General features: G+C 41.0%; 1 long non-coding RNA gene across 1 annotated transcript; it reads right to left on the minus strand.

Annotated features, from left to right (window-relative positions):
* Window positions 1–6: 6 nt before the first annotated feature.
* On the minus strand, window positions 7–2,130 carry LOC149017056 (uncharacterized). Its single transcript, XR_016173160.1, has 3 exons — window positions 1,964–2,130; window positions 1,588–1,630; window positions 7–974 (listed from the first exon to the last, which is right to left on the minus strand). It is a non-coding gene; the product is annotated as an uncharacterized LOC149017056 (long non-coding RNA).
* Between the last annotated feature and the right edge of the window lie 13,695 nt (window positions 2,131–15,825).

Below are 15,825 nucleotides of genomic sequence, written 5' to 3' on the forward strand. Positions count from 1 at the left end.
TCAATATTTATTCGAGCTTCACTTTGATTACTGTTGAAAAGAAATGACAGGTTGCCATTTAAAACTAGTCAGCTCTGTTACTTTCTAGTATAACTGCATTTGGTTTTTAAGAAAAAATCTAGATGGTTACTTCCCTCTGCTGCAGTTAAAAGTTTATTAGCTATAGTTTCTGCTGGTATTGAGTAGTAAAAGCTTATCCTCACTACTTTTCATGTTGTAAACACAATAGATGGAGTCCCTCATGTTGAGTACTTAAAGCATATCCTCACTACTTATCATCTCATCTCATTCTTCTCCTAGTTTCCTGCTCTAGTTCGGTTTCACAGTTGTAATAGGGTTCTACTGTTTTGGTTTATTCCTTAGTCTGGATAGGAAAATGGTTTGTAATGAACAAGACTTAATTACAAAATTCAAGTAAAACTCTATCATTACATAGCAATGTCAAAGTCTTGCTAATACATCCTTGTAAAACAGCTACCTGCTGGCAGAGATGCATCTTGTCACAAGCAAAAAAGCAGAAAGCAGATTCATGAGAAGTTAAGTCTTTCTTTCTTGGGTTCAATTACGATTTATCCCATCACCCAGAATAATCAGCGGAAGGTGGTTGACATGTTCAGAAAAGTAACTACGACAAAGGCAGACCTAATTCTCCACTGAAGGTAGGTGGGTGATATGAATTGCAGTTCTAAGCTTCTATCCTTTCTAACACACAACACACAACAAACCACATCACCCTGCCGCACCCAAACCAAAACATCAAACAAAACCTTAGTAGTACCTATTCTGATCAACAATCAAAATCCACCTAGATTTTGGTCAAATAAATTTCACAGAGCAATTAATTACTGGGATGAGGAAGAAAAACTCTCATACTTGAGCAATTGGCTTAAAGAACAGAGACATACCAACCAAAACTCAATCAGTAAGATGGAAGATCCCTGGCCTTATCACTTATAGCCACCAATTTTACAGCCCTGCTCAAACCAATCATACCAATGAAACAGTTAGTTGCAGATTCTGTGGAGAAATCAGGAAGCAAACCAGCAGAAATTTGAATAGATGGAAAATGGACCACATTAAATTTCAATAGATGGAAAGAAGAAAATTTTGTTCTTTCCAAGTTCAAAGCCTCTTAAATCTGTAGCTTTGAGTGATTCTATCGTGATTGGAAGGTCTGTTGTTCTATAGCAGAGTGAAAATCTGATATAAGAGGCTAGAACATTTCAGCCCATATTCAAGCAAGAAATGGCGGCTACCTACAGCAGGATTAACAGAAGAGACACCCTATAACATTAGAAGTTAGATATACTAACCTCAGAGAAAGGAAAACAGAGATCGTCTCAACTTCACAAGGTCAAAGAACAGCCACAAAAACTCAAAATGTACAAAAATTCTCAAAATAATACTGCAATCTAAATAGACCATTACCAGGATCAAAATGCAAATAACTTCAACTCTCAGAACTCTAAGCCTGAACTCAATCTCATATCAATTCACCAAATAAAAAGAAACACAACACATGCGAGTTCCGAAAGCCACACAATCAAATCCGAAATCCTAAATTCAGAAGAGAGAAGAGGAACTTACAAAAATAAATAAAAGACCACGAATCGCCCCGCCTAAATCAAATCTGATGATCCACAAAAAATATCAAGATGAATCAGAAACCCTAACAAACAATACCAAAAGAACAAAACTCAACAATACTGAAAACAGAACCAAAAATATACCCCTGAACTAGAAAAATAAAACAAAACGGGGTGACGAAATTACGATAGTAGATATCAAAACTAAAATGACTCGGGAAACTAAAAAAAACAATTATCTACAAGCTAGCAATAGCAGATCAAGAACAAAATAAGTTAAAACGAAGTAAACACCGACAATGAACTAAAGCAAAACACATTTCTGAAAGAATGAAACCAGATAACTGCCATGAAGAGCAATAAACCACCGTATTTACCTCAAAACCACTCTAGAGATACAACTTTCACTTCACAGATGGTTTCGCACTTTCCTTCGCAGGGTCTCCACTCTCGAAGATGAAATGAAACGGAGAGAAGAACAAAAAACTGGACAGTAACACAACAGTGCAAACCCCCTCTCTCTCTTCCGAGTGAAAATTAACCAACTGTGACGCCTCACACTGAGAAAGCTATATAAAGGACTAACTTTACACAGATTTGCTTAGAATAAGCCGGAGGACACGTGCCCATGGCCGAACCGAGCCGTCTGTGAATGAAACGTAGGGATTGTAGCCAAACTGGGATTTTCCTATTTTCTTTCTGTAAATTTGAAAAATTAAGGTTTTGTAAAACTATTAAAAAATAAAAACCCTTATATTTCACTTTACTCATGGACAAAATAGTCATTTCAATCTAAAAGTTAATGGAAAAGTAAGAGTGGGTAATTAGTACTATTCCAAGTTCACCATATTGGACAACATGTAACATTGCCACTTAATGGCCAAGCTAGAATTTGGCTCATTTTTGTTATTGAAAGTGGAGTCCTGTCCAAGGAACGAAATCTCGTTCCATATCACCGGTTCACCACCTGCCGAATCAGCTAAAATGGCGAAATCTCGCTGATATTTCGGCGAGATTTTGCAAAAGTATTAGGAGATTTCGACCGCCCATTTCGGGGGGTAATTTTGGTCATTTTGGGCTTAAATGTGAAAACAACCCTAATTTGATGCCAATACTTAGTAAATTTGAATTATTTCTTATAAATTCTTCCATATAAATTATCATTCCTAGTCACATTTAACATATTACCTTCTTAGGCCTAAATCATTCGGATATAATTGGAAAGATGACCCGCTGACCTTGAAAATTATCTATTCATAATTTAAATTTTTTCATAAATTTTTTCATGTAAATGTTTTTCCCTAACCACATTTAGCACGCTGCCTTTTGAGACCTGAATCACTATGACATAATTGATAAATTTGCTCATTAAGCTTGAAGATTTTGCTACAAAATGTTTGTTTAATTTGAATTATTTAATATAGATTCTCCTACCTAACCACATATGGCACATTACCTTTGAAGTCTTGAATTATTGGGACACAATTGGTAAGATTGCCCATTGACCTTGAAAATTCTACTATCGAATTGTGATAGAAAACGCCAAAACATCACAAAAACTTGAGATTTTGCCGATATATCAGTCAATTCGGAGATATAACGCAAAATATCGGCAATATTTTGCAATCTCGAATATCTCCCTTGTTTCAGTTCGGTGTTCACCAAAATGGCCAAAATTCGGCTAAAAGTCGTACCTTGGTCTTGCTTCACATAATTCAAAAAGGGTCATTCGCCATCCCATTATCCAAATAAAAAGAATTATACATAAGATGGCACGTCATTGAACATTCCTACGGACCTTATGTGAACATTGCTATGGACCCACTAGCAAAGTGGCACGTCATTGATATAAAGGAAAAAGCATTTAACAAACTTTTATGCTAGAAGGCATTCGTCTTTTATTATTTTTCCTTTGGGTGTGGGGGTTGGCATTTTGGCGAGTAACAGTAAGAAATAATTTTTGTATACAAATCATTTTGATCAGAAAAATTAACAATCACAGGTGCACCAACCTGTGAGAGTCCTAAATTATCAATTATTTTCTTTCGTTGACAAGATTGGTCAAACAATCTATTCATCTTGTTGGACAAATTTATCATTTGGCCAATAAAAACAGTAACTACAATCTTGAACACAGATGAACACTCCACTTGGGGTTGACAGATAGTAACCTAACCCTCCACATCCCAGATCTGAATGAAAGCTTGCGTCACATGAAATTACCACTTCAAAATCAATTGGAGCTGAACTATTTGGTAGGTCACTTAATAGACAAAATGCATTAGGCAGATGAGACGGTGCATTTTGTTCTCTTTGCAGCCGAAAAATCCAAAGCATCTTTATGTGCCTTCTGCACAACCCAACTTGGATGAGATTCTTTATGTTGCAAAATCAAATGACACCGTGCAAGCCATGTGTGCCACAAAAGAAAGGTAATATGATCAGCTTCAATCTAATTGTTCTTAATACTTTATCTGGCAACCTAATTGAAACAAACACAAGCCCCTCTCTCTATCAAAATTTATTTGTTACAAACACACTTTACAAACAAGAGACAAAGCATAATCTTCAACAAAGAACTTAACCTGGTACCCAGGGATCCTGGGTTCTCAAGAATTCCACACCATTCCTCTTGCATTAGATACACCTCTCTATCCCATCTTCATCCAATTGCTTCACCAGCATACACTACTCTCTGACTCTGAGACACCAACAGCTGATACTCTGACCATCAGAATTGCAGCCTAAGTTCGGTATCATCAGGCCAGCACTTGATCTCACTTTGAAGTCCTGCTGATTTAAATTTTGGTCTGTAGGACATAAATCTCACAGTGCAGCAAGTGCTTCCCCTACATACAAGCATTTCTTGACCAAAGTTTGATCAGAGTTCTTGTGAATGGTTTAACTTACATGGTAAGCTTCCAATTTCAGTCCTTGCTCTTCCTAATTTTGCTTTCTGGGGCATCATGCTGTTATGAATTTTAGCCAACAATATTCACTTTATCTCCGAGTGACATTAGTTGGATAGGTCACTCAGAAGTCAAATCAACGAATTGACACAGCAAATAATGGTTCACAGTCTACCTATACCAACCTCCTCATAAGAGTCAGCCAAACTCGGCAATAGGTGTTCATTTGAAACAAGGTTTTCATCCCAGGAGCCAAGGACCAGATTTCGTTAATACCATGACAAGTGCAATGGACTTATAGATGAAGAAAAACATCTGCACAGATGACAGCTAATCAATCAATAAACTTCATGCCAGCCAGAAAGAAGAAAAAAAAAGATCCACCGGTCTACCCAAAGAATGAAAAGATTCAAACAGTGTAATAGACAGAAAAATTGAAAGTAAGACAGCCAGGAATTGTTGAGACACAAACCTTATCAGAGCACTCACGCTCAGTCTCTATGAATTCCATATCCTACACCAAGCCAATAGAAAAATCAGAAAGCAAATAGACAACATACCAAGGTGCATTAATGTTAGTTGGTGGGTGTTATTTGTGAAGCACAATGCGGGAAGGAGCTTTATTTATACATAAGATTTATCAAATACACAACAAACAAAATCTTCCCAATGTGGGAATCTTACAAGAAAAATAATATCTAGAAATATCCTAGCAATCTACCCTCAATAAGGAAAGAACATAATAGGAAACTATATTTACCCAAATCAACCAATAGTCCAGATCTCCTCAAATAGATTTCTCCTCACAAGACATACAATATCCAAAGGTAGATCTCCTATCATCTAGACACCCTGCCTAGTCTGCATCTGTGTATGCCACAATTTTCAAGTGTTCATGAGCTGAAATTAGATTTCCTTTTCCTAGAGTAGCCTTCAAATACCTTCAGATACGATATTATGCATCCCAAGTGTGAGGAGTAGAGACCCATATACTGGCTAAGAAAATTGACTGCAAATGTGATGTCTAATCTAGTACGAGACAAACAGATCAAGTTCCCTACTAACTTTTCATAACTTAGTTTTGTAATGGTTCTCCTACTTTTGCCTTCAAGTGTAGGTTAGGTTCAACAGGAGTTTTTCCTGGCTTAAATCCTAACATTCTAGTCTCTACCACTAGTTCTAGAGTATGCTTTCTTGAGAAAGGGAAATACCATTGGCCAAATCTCCTTCTTTTGCCTACAAGTGTAAGTTAGGAAATAGAAGTTTCTTCTGGCATACATCCTAACATTCAAGTCTTCTTCTAGTATGTCTAGAGTATACTTTCTTCAAGAGAGGGAAATACCATTGGCCAAATATGCAAATTCCAGCTCGAGGAAGTATCTAAGCTTCACCATGTCCTTGATCATAAATTCGGAACCTAGAAATTTCTTCAGAGCTGCAATCTCATCCTCATTGCTACCTTTGAGTACAATGTCATCCACTTAGACTAGAAGTATCGTGGTACAAGAATTTTCTTTCTTAAGGAATAGCGTATAATCAACATTACTTTGCTTGTAGCCATTAGAAATCGTGGCCTCATGAAATCTTCCAAACAAAGACCTAGGCGACGGCTTAGCCTGTACAAAGCTCTCTTCAGCCTACACACTTTCCCACGAGCCTCGATGGTAGCATACCCAACTGGCACATCAAAAAAACACCTCCACTTGAAGTTCTCTATAGAGGAAAGCATTTTACACATCAAACTGCTCTAGGCTTCACCCGTTATAAGGCAATTGTCCCTAGAAGAACTCCAAAGCGGTGGCGTTGTTGCAAAACATGGGAGGGTATTCAATCAATAAAATAAGCTGCAGTAACGCCCACATCTCCCCAAAAACATGGAAGCGCATGCATAGCAAACATAAAAAGGTGTCTATTCTTACCGATTCCAGATCTTTCTCTTCTTTTGATTGCGCATGCTCCCACTCGACCTCTAAATTCTTCCCTTTTTTTTATTTATTTATTTTTATATCATGGTTAAGAAGCCTAGTTAAGTTTGATCATCCTAACAATTCTTTCCGACCTCTAAATTCTTCCCTTTTTTTTATTTATTTATTTTTATATCATGGTTAAGAAGCCTAGTTAAGTTTGATCATCCTAACAATCCAAAAAAGAAGACAAAATCCATCTAGGAGGGTTATGCAAGTGAGGACAAGCAATCTTCTGCCGAGGTGCCATGCCTAGCATGAGAACCAACTGGGCTCTTCCTCTACCCCGATTCTCCCAAACAATCTGACCTTCCTAATTCCTATGTCCCTTCACAATCTTCCAGGTGCAAAACTTCTTCTATTACCCCCTGTTCCAACTCCTGAGGGGCTTTCGCAGTCCTTTCCCTTTTAAGCCTAATAAGAATAAATTGAAGGCCACCGCCCGCAGCTGAACAAAAGCAGAACAACGTACACCTATGCACATTGAATATATGCAAAATTCCCCGAGCCTAGATTTCTACCCATGCTCTCTGACTTCTAAGGACCAAACCGATTCTTGAGGTACTTCAATTTTCTCGCGGGGGATTTGGCTCCTGAGAAAGGAAGAGAGAGCCAACGATCCCCTCGAGGGATTTTTCATTGTATATTTTTACGCCTCCCATTCCACTCTTTTTGTTGAAGTTGTTCATTGTCTTGGCCAACTTAGCCCGGAACAGTTGGCTCAACATGATAGGGTTCGACAACTTTTGTTATAACCTGGTTGTTATCCCGAACTTCCACTTATTTCACAATTCTTTATGCTCCACCCCCACCCCCAAAAGGGTTTGTATTACCTAGCCAAGCGGCCGTCCTGGAAGCTAGACCTCCATGGTAACTTTACTGAACATGAGACCATCCCGTCCACCACCAAGAAGTGGAGAGAAATTTTCCTATTTTGTTGTCCTCTTTCCAGCTGATGCGTCCAAAAGCTGCTCAGCCCTTGGATCTCCACGTGATGTCCTGCAAAACGAAAGCGTCAGATGTGGCCCGACCGCTGGGGTCGGGAGTCCACCTCTGAAGGCAAGTCAGTTGATGAACTTAATCACAAACGGCTCTGCTAGAAGCACAGAGCTAATGAATGAAGAAACGGGAAAGGTGATCTAGACAGCAGAACGCTGATAGTTTAGGCCTATCAGTATGTATCTGAACCTGAGTCTCAGATAGTATTCTTTTTGATCCATTGATCCGTCCCTCACCTTGTATGGTAGTGAGGTTTATATAGAGTGTACCTTCGAATCTCCTTCGTTGGATGCACTTGAGCCTTCTTCGGGTAGTCGTTGGATTTCATCAGTGAGATCCGTTGAGCAATAGACTTCTACTAGTTTGGGCTAGTAGAGGACTCCTGAGATAACCGTTAGGTTATGCGATAGTTGTCCCTTTGATGATGATTATCCGCAGCCGTCGGTTTGAGTCTGCCATCATCAGGGTGGTTACCATAATCCATAAGTAAGATTAGGGCACGCTTGTAGCCGAATAAGCTTTCTTCTTCAGCAAGCCATCTTCCGGATCCGGTTCACTCGGGAGCGATTCGGTTTTCTCCATCTCGACCGGGGTCGAGGGTTGGACCAGGTATGAACCCGGTCTGATCATAAACTCTCCATATCACGAGCCCCCCAGAACAAGCGTCCGGTCGATCCCGAGGGCTTGGTTTTTAACTGGGTTCGTCGTCAGGTGATGATCTCTGCGTGCTTCATTAAATGTCATATCACATTTAATGCGGTGGTCACTTTTCCTCGAGCGTTGTGAGTGTAAGGCCACATGTCTCGTTGCAGTTGATCTGTCGTTGCTCACGTCATCCAAGCGACGGTTTCCGAACGCCTATTTCGGATTCGTGAGTTCAAACTTTCAAAACGTCTTTCAATCTTGATCATTGATTTTGAATCAATCTCGATCGTTCAGATTCCCGAACACTCGTGCGGGAGATTTAAAAGCGGTTCGTTGTCTTCGTAGGTTTCATTATTCTGTCGCCTGGAATTTGAACCTTTGTCGTCGCTTCGCGCCTTCTCGTTCTCAAGCTTCCGTCTCACTTGAATCAGTAAGTTTGCTGGTCTTTTCTTTTTGTAGTTTACTGAAACGAGTAATGGCAGACGATAGGGCTTCTTTAGTACCCCATGTTGGTGATAGCAGTGATGCTTTTGTTTCTCCTACTCCCGAACAGTCGGATAGTGATAACAAAACCCTAACCGTCCTCTGGCAGGAGTTCGCTGAAGTTTCTCAAAAAGGTTTTGAAAGAAAAACCGAAACTTCTCCTGTCCTCCTCGAGTCTGGATCTTCCAAGATTGCCAAGTCTTCTAGGCAGCCTCAAACCTCCGGGTCCAATGGTGGACCTGGCTCTGTTCCTTCCATTTACAATGGAGAAACCCTTCTTTCAGCCGTCCAAGATTTTGATCTTCCTTCCTCATATCAGGTTAGGGCTCCCCATCCTGATGAGAGGGTTGATTCATCCCTTTCGGGTGAATTTTTCTCTGTATATAGATGCACTGGAAAGCGGGGTTCGCTTTCCCTTTTTTAATCTTTTGTTCTCCGCAGTTTTGAATCACTGGAACATTTGTCCCGGAATGCTCCTCCCCAATAGTTGGCGTCTCATCGTCGGCTTCTTGGGTTTGTGTTTTGAGCTTGGCATTATGCCATCTCTTTCTCTTTTTGTACATTTTCATGTTCTTTCTATCTCCCATCCTCCCGGATGGGTCTTTCTCTCCAAAAGCAATAAGGTTGAACTTGATTGGAGGGGCAGCATCCTTGTCAAAGGAACTTGCCCTTCTAACCACAAAAGATGGCGCGAACGATACTTTTTTCGTCGAGCGCCTCCATCGGATCTTAACTTCCCGACCACCGGAGGAGGTTTACTTCTTCGTCCGAAAGTAACCGGGGCCTTCCCTTATCCAGAGAAGACGAGGCGGCCATCAGGATGATCAAATCCATTCCGTGGTATCAAGAGATACATGGATATGAAGTGGAGTATAACTCCATCCTTCAAGATCTTGGGGCTTGGCTCATTGTGAGCTTCTAACCATCATCCTTTGATTTAATCGAAGTGATATGTTTTGAATTCGATTCTTGTCCTTCTTCTTTACAAGTGCCTCCGAACGAACCCCGAAAGCCTGCGGGTGAAGGCCGCTAGGGCCGTTGTGACAGCCGAACAACGATCGCCCTGGGGTCTTGACCGTAGATCAAGAGGCTTCTCTTCCCTCTCCCGACCCCTTTTATAGGGGTATCGGGAATATCAGGGCCCGTAGGCGATGCTTCGGGTAAAGGGAAGAAACCAATGGTGGAGAGGGCTAATGTCTCTTCTTCCGCCCGTACCAAGAGGAGGCATGACATAATTGATGCTCCCTCCAACAAAAAATCCAAAGTTTCGACGGATGGTGAGGAGGTATTCATCCCCCAGTGGACCCTGAAGATGACCGACAGGGTTACTCGGGATTTTGAGAAAGCTGCAGAATGGAGCTCCCTCAGTCTTGCTCCTTCTGATCGCCAGGAGTTTGAAGCCCTGGATGACACCTCCCTTGTTAGTCAATCTACAAGGTACCGGTCTTCTTGCTTACTTACGTTTTCATAATTTCTTATGACTTCTTCGATATCTTCCGTCTTCCCGAGAATGCTTGTGTTGAGCTTTTATCAACACATGGAAGCATTGAGCCGGGTTGGTCGCACCAACTCCTTGTTGCAAACTTGTGAAGAGAAATTGGCCAAGGCCAATTCTGAAATAGACCAGCTGACTGCAGCTACCGTGGAGCTGCAGAAAAAGCATGAGGAAGAAGTGATCTCCCTCAAGGAAGCCCTTGAAGCTTCGAAAATTCGTGTCTCTGCTGCCGAGAGCGAGGCCAGGAAGCAAAAGGCAGCTGCCACGTTGTTTGGTGACAGCCTTGAAATCAAAAGTAGGGAGCTCGAAGAACATCGAAGTTGGCGATCCCTAGCAAGCCCGAGCATATAAAGCCAGAGCTTCGGAAGGAGTGCATTCGGAAATACTTGAACAGCGTACCTTTCTCCGAATTGCTAGGTTTCTACAACATTCAAGCTTATCGCATGGGGCAGAACGACGTTTGGGAGCAGATCCTTGGAACGATCCCTGACTTCGACACTGCTCCTTTTCGCGAGGTATGCCATCCAGAGGTCTTCGGGAAAGTTGGTATGGATCTCCCGGACTAGGCTCAGGGAGAAGATGATCCTTTTCCAGCTGACCCTCAATATGAGGCATATCTGAATGACGAGCCGGCACTTCCAGAGGAGAAATCACAAGGCGAGTCTCAAGTTGTTGCTGTAGAGAATTCAGCCAATGCCACTCTTGAGGAAGGCTCTTCTCATGGTCCTGAGAAAAGTCCTCCCGACCAGGGTCCCTCGGGCAACAATGAAGAAAAGGCTTAGGGAGTTTGTTCTTTTGTAAAGATTTACCCTCAATTTAATGAATAGACATTTCTTTTTTCATGTTGGCCTCAAAATTTCCCCGTCTCCTGCCGAAATCTTGCCTTGAATATCAAAGTATTAATGATAATACTTATCACTTAACTTTTCATTTCTCGCCGAATAATAATCTTATAGAAATATTGTGAAGATGCGTTTCGGGAAGATGCATTAATCTTCCCCACTACTTCATTTATTGCAAAGTCCGCACGTTTCCCTTCTGCGAAGTTCAAACGTTTTCCTGCTTTTGTATACCATTCACTGTTTCCAATGAATCGGAAATACATCCCTTATTTTAATGGCAGTGCGACGATTGGAGCATCAGGTGCTCGCTTCCACATGTTTCCATGTGGCATTTCTTCGACCGTTGATATTGCTTTTTGCGGATATCGAAGCGTCATTTCGATCTGGGTCGTCGGTTGTCCTTAGTCTTCAACCGTCGTCTTATACCTTAGGCTATTTAAAGCCTTCGTGGGTACTCTCCATCTATCCTGACTTCTGCAAGATAGATTTGCTAAAGTGCCAAAGCAACCTTTCGTCCTTCGACCTACATTAGTGTCAAAAGAGTTTGACAGAGCGTTGGAATGGTGTACTGCTGTTCGAATGACTTCTGAGAGCGCAGTTCTTTCCAAACTTCCAGATGAAGTTTTTACGAAGTCACTGGTGATGTAAGTCTTTCTTCATTATCCTCTGATTTTGAAAAATTACTTTTCTGCTCCTCGCTAACTCGGAAGTTGTTTGCAGGAGTCTTGCTGGTAACTTCCACAACCAAGTGGAAGCGATTACTAGACTCGATGAGGTTGAGCAATGAAGTTTTTAGGCTTCGGGAAATCTCTGAAGCTAAAGATGTTGAGAATGCTCGCCTTCGGAATCTAGCTTGGGAGGTGGCAGGAGAAAAAAATACGATGATTGGTCGTCTTCGGTCGGACTTGGATGATGCCAGGGAGAAGATCCGGCGATGGAGCGAACAGTTGGAAAGTCGGGAGCCAAAGGATCTCGAAACGTTACCCGAGAGGCAAGCTGTCGTTCCTTTGCCCGAATCCCTTCCAATCGATGTTCGCAGAGCCTGCGTCTTCAAGTATTTACACAAGAAGCCTTTTGTTGATATGCTGAATGCTTATAACTTGCAGGCGTCATCGGGATGGTGAGAACGAAGTATGGGAATTAATATTAAGGAAAGATCCTCATTTTGATACGACTCCCTACGGTCTTGTTTGCCATCCTGAAGTATTTACCGACCGGGTATTCCTCCTCCCGATTGGACTAAGGATAAGATTGATCCTCCACCTTCCGATCCGGGATATTATGCAATATCCGGAAGATTCTCCTGTTTATTCTCCGCTGGAAGAAGTCAATTATGACGAGCTTGTACCGAATGCGAGTTTGGTCGAGGACCATTCTTCTCCTGGACAAGCTGGACAAAGAGTATGAAATTGCGGAGGATTTTATGCATACCGAAATATTTTTGTAATCCTCATTTCTTCTCTTCTTTTCCTTGACTCCCCTCCAATGGTTGACTCATATGTTTGTTCTAGCAAAGTCGCGTCGATCTTGTATAACTTGTTAACAATCCTGTAATGACTTTCTTCTTTGATCAGAGATTGTATCCAGCTCTTGTAATTGTTTCGATACTGGCCTCTTTGGATCTTTTGAAAGAAATTACTTTATCTTGAACTTTGCTAGCCACTTGAACCGAGAAGGAACTCACTCGGGTTTTAAACCGATGCCTTATACTTAAGGATTTCCGGAGAAATACAATAAGTCTGAGAAGGAACTCACTCAGGTTTTAAACCGATGCCTTATACTTAAGGATAATTCAAAAATTCAATAAGTCTCGAAGGAACTCACTCGGGTTTCAAACCGACGCCTTGCAAAAGGAACTCACTCGGATTTTCATCCGATGCCCCGACTTAAGAAAGTTCGAAAAATTTTCCATAAGCGTTGAAGTGTTGAAGGACCCATACGAATTTTCATCCGATGCCTTATAGTTGGATCTTGTTCTTGAATGTGGTGTATGATGCCCCCAATCAAAAGATAGTTTGTTGAAAGCCAAAAATTGCATTGATTGAGTTGAAAATGATTACATCGCGAACAAAATTGAAATCATCCTCAAGGATAAAACTTTTTGAGATGCCTAGCATTCCACAAACGATCCAACTCTTTCTGGGAATCGATTTTCTTCAGCCTGTAAGCTCCTGAACCGACCGGTTTCACAACCATATAAGGTCCTTCCCAGGAAGGGTCCAACTTTCTTTGGTGACGCGGGTCGGAAGCTAGGGTGTTTCTCAACACCAAATCTCCGGCTAAGTACCTTCGATTCTTCACTCGAGTATTATAATGAGACGCTATCCTTCTTTGATAATGTTGAGTTCGTGCTATTGCTTTTGCGCGAACTTCGTCCAACAAATCAAGACTATCAAGCAGTCCTTGTTCATTTGCTTTTTCCTCGAACTCACGATCCCGTAACGTCCCCGCCATTATCTCCACAGGTGCCAATGCTTCGGATCCATATGCCAACCTGAATGGAGTTTCTCCTGTGGGTGTTCGAACCGTAGTTCTATAAGCCCACAGTACATTATGTAGTTCTTCGACCCAAGAAGCTTTGTCAGCTTTGAGTCTTCTCTTTATTCCTTCCAGTAGTGTTCTGTTAGTAACCTCTACCTGGCCATTGCTTTGGGGGTATGCCACTGAGGACATACGATGCTCGATCATATATGTTCCACAGAATTGCTCAAATTGTGGACAGTCGAACTGAGTACTATGATCAGTGACAATTATCTTTGGAATCCCAAAGCGATATATGATTGATTCAAGCACGAATTTCTCCACTTTTTTCTCAGTAATTGTCGCCAGTGCACTGGCTTCTACCCATTTTGTGAAGTAATCAATTGCTACTATAAGATATTCCCGTCCGCTTGATGCCTTGGTGAATTTGCCCATGATATCAATTCCCCACATTGCAAAGGGAATGGGATTTAGAATTGAAGTCATAGTTTCCGCCGGGCGCTTCGATCTTTGTAGCATGAATTTGACAGTTACTACATCGACGAACGTAGTCCATAGCGAGCTTCTTGGACCTTAGGCCAATATAACCCAAGTCTTAGAATTTTGTGGGCCGGGGCTCTGCCACCCATGTGAGCGCCACAAATTCCTTCATGAACCTCGACCAAAGCTGATTTTGCTCCTTCGGGGCCTATACATCTCATAAGGGGTCCAGCATAAGATCTTTTGTATAGTCTCCCATTCGAATGACAAATCTAGCTGATCGAATCTTGATCAACCTTGCCTCTCTTGGATCCTCGGGTAACTTGTCATCCCTTAGATACTCGATTATTGGATCCATCCAAGCAACGTTCGCTTCAATATAAGAAATTTCTTTCTCATGATAACTTGGAAAAGTTATCTCTTCAATGTAGACCGAAGGGTCTAGATTCTTTTCCTTGGCATTGGCTAGTCGGGATAGCTCATCTGCCACTGAATTTTCATTCCTCGAAATCTGAGATATCTTCAAATTCCAAAATTGATTTTGAAATGCCTGCACTATCTCCCGATATTTTTGCAAGCGTGGTTCTTTAATGCCATACTCCCCCTGGACTTGGTTGACTATAAGCTGAGAGTCACTATAGATAGTAACATCTGCAATAGCTAATGCTTTTGATAGCGTGGTCCTGCTATTAGGGCCTCATATTCCGCTTCGTTATTACTTGCATCAAATGCGAATCTCAAAGCATATCGAATAATAAATCCTGCTGGACTTTTTAATAGAATTCCAGCGCCTGCTCCATCTTTATTACTCGAACCATCCACATATACCTCCCAAGTAGTTGGTATAATGGGATCCTCAATGGTGGGTGCACACCAAGGAAACAGAAGAAAAAAAAAAAGAATTTCAGAAGAGAATATTAAGAACAACACTATTTTGATTCAAAAAAGCTCTGATGCCATGTTAGAAAACAAGCTTTAAACAATCAAAATAGCATTTGAACTTGAAAGAGAAAAGAGAGAAGAAGAAGAAGAGAACAGAGATGAAGAACCAGTAGAAAAGACCTGTGATTCTTAGCTAAAGAGTCTAGAAACACAGAACACTTTTATTTATAGCTTCTAATGAATCTAATACAACTTGAGAGACAAGTAATTGTCCTCTAAAAGAAGGAAACAAAATATTACAGCTTTAGTAACTTCCTAACTCCTAAAACAGAAAGTTTTGAAAATAGAAACTACCACCAAAATAGAAACTATGCTTTCTAAAAATTTCCAAAACTTATGTAGCAAGATTCCCAACTTAGAAATAGAAATTATAATCAAAACAATAGCATAATACTGTTCACGTGAACAGTAAAAGCTGTTTTTACTGTTCACATGAACAGTAAAAACACTGTTCACATGAACAGTAACTCTCAAATTTATATATACTTCAACAAAATGTTTACAATTCTGTTGGTACTACTTCAAATTTACTGAATTCATAGATCGATCAATATGCTTCCCGGCTCTGAATCTTTTAATCGTTACGCTCTTGACATTGTTCCCTTGTCGACTACATATAGCCCTTCCCACGTTGTGCTTAAGTTTCCTTAATTTTTCAAATATGAAGACCCGAACTTTGTTGTACAAGATCACTAATTGCACCTCCGATTCTTGACTTGGGTGTGGTAATATTCCCTTACTCTTTTTTGATGCCTTTGGTTCTTGTAGCATGCCATGTTACGCAGATCTAGAAAGTCTAGGTTGACCCTCAGTCCCTGTTCGTTTGAGTTTTCGATATAGTCCTGATACCTTTTTTACCCGGTTAGGACATTAACTAGAGTAAGCACCTTAATTTTGAATGTCAATCAAAAAGGTCTCTCGCCTGTTGGGGTTGCTGTCCAGTATGAAAAGAAAAGTCTTGGTAATTCCTCTAACAACGCCCGGTTTGTCAATTCCACT

The sequence above is a fragment of the Hakea prostrata genome, chromosome 4, assembly GCF_041222555.1.
Source record: "Hakea prostrata isolate BN-2017 chromosome 4, UWA_Hpros_2, whole genome shotgun sequence".
Taxonomy (NCBI): Eukaryota; Viridiplantae; Streptophyta; class Magnoliopsida; order Proteales; family Proteaceae; genus Hakea; species Hakea prostrata.